A 2,020-nucleotide genomic window follows, 5' to 3' on the forward strand; every position below is an offset into this window, starting at 1 on the left:
GTCCCTCAACGGAGGAATGGATACAAAAATGTGCTATATTTATACAATGGAGTACTACTCAGCTATTAAAAACAAAGATTTCATTAAATTCATAGGCAAATGACAGTATAGAACATAACCAAGGAAAAAGTGTGAACATTCTTAGCACAAAGAAGTGATTGACGCTTCAGGAAATGTGTATGTTTATTGCCATTAATTCACCATTAAACATTAAAACATTGTGTCACAATTCATATATATGAGCACAGGTCTAAGTTAAAAACAAGATACAGTTGTAAAGCTTTTGCTGAATTATGGCTTTGGAGGCAGGGTAACATTGTATCACAGGAAAATGACACATAATACAATTTTGGTAAGTTTAAAATAATATGTTTGAAAATAGAAAAGGAAGGGAGGTAATAAAGTAATATTTCCAGGATTTTTTAAATCTTCACTCTTTAAATACACAGTCTTTGAGTGATCCAAAATTTACTCAAATAAAAGAACATCCTAGGCTAATACACATAGAGCATAAGTATTTGAGCGCACACACACACACACACACACACACACACACACACACACACCATCCCATTCCAGCCTCTTATTTTATCATTGTCTAAGTTTCTTTGAAGTAGTAGTTTTATTTTTTTTAATAGAAAAGTTTATCAAAATTTATTTTTTTTCTTTTTCTTTGTTTTTAATTGGGTATTTATTTCATTTACATTTCCAGTGCTATCCCAAAAGTCCCCCCCACACTCCCCCACCCACTCCCCTACTCACCCACTCCCACTTCTTGGCCCTGGCGTTCCCCTGTACTGAGGCATATAAAGTTTGCATGACCAATGGGCCTCTCTTTCCCCTGATGGTCGACTAGGCCATCTTCTGATTCATATGCAGCTAGAGACACGAGCTCTGGGGGGGGGGGAGGTATTGGTTAGTTCATATTGTTGTTCCACCTATAGGATTGCATATTCCTTCAGCTCTTTGGGTACTTTCTCTAGCTCTTCCATTGGGGGCCCTGTGATACATCCAATAGCTGACTGTGAGCATCCACTTCTGTGTGTGTCAGGCCCTGGCATAGTCTCACAAGAGACAGCCATATCTGGGTCCTTTCAGCAAAATTTTGCTAGTATATGCAATGGTGTCAGCGTTTGGAAGCTGATTATGGGATGGATCCCCAGGTATGGCAGTCTCTAGATGGTCCATCCTTTCCTCTCAGCTCCAAACTTTGTCTCTGTAACTCCTTCAATGGTTGTTTTGTTCCCAATTCTAAGAAGGGGCAAAGTGTCCACACTTTGGTCTTCATTCTTCTTGAGTTTCATGCGTTTAGCAAATTGTATCTTATATCTTGGGTATTCTAAGTTTCCGGGGTAATATCCACTTACCAATGAGTACATATTGTGTGAGTTCTTTTGTGATTGGGTTACATCACTCAAGATGATGCCCTCCAGGTCAATCCATTTGCCTAGGAATTTCACAAATTCATTTTTTTAAATAGCTGAGATCAAGATGTAAAAAAATTTAAAAATTTGAAAATTCCATTGATATTTTTATATTGATTATATACCAAAGTGACATTATCAGGATATGCTGATTTAAATAAAATGTTATTAGAAATATTTCTTAAAGAATGTTTTTCATTTATACATTTTTATGTTATAGGACTTAAATATGTTATTTTTATTTCATTGATATGTGTAGATATCTACTTATATGTATTTCATCCCATACTGTTTAAGTATTGTAATTTAATGGATTCTTTTAATGTTGAGGAGAACTAGTAACTTGACATGGCTATTTGTCACAATATCTTTTATATCTTTTATGAAACTTTTGCTTCTGTATTTTATTACATAATAATAAGGTCTGTTTCTGAGTTTTAGAGAAAACTACTACTATTTTTATTGATGATATAGTAAATGTCTAAGTATGGGAAGAAATTGATCATTATAAAACCTGATATCTCTCTTTCTCATTAGAAAGAGTATCACCAGATCTTTAAATATATCTTAAAAGTATATATTGTGCAAAATATTGT

Source organism: Mus caroli, unplaced genomic scaffold, assembly GCF_978045245.1.
Source record: "Mus caroli unplaced genomic scaffold, Mus_caroli_1 scaffold_2, whole genome shotgun sequence".
NCBI classification, from domain to species: Eukaryota; Metazoa; Chordata; class Mammalia; order Rodentia; family Muridae; genus Mus; species Mus caroli.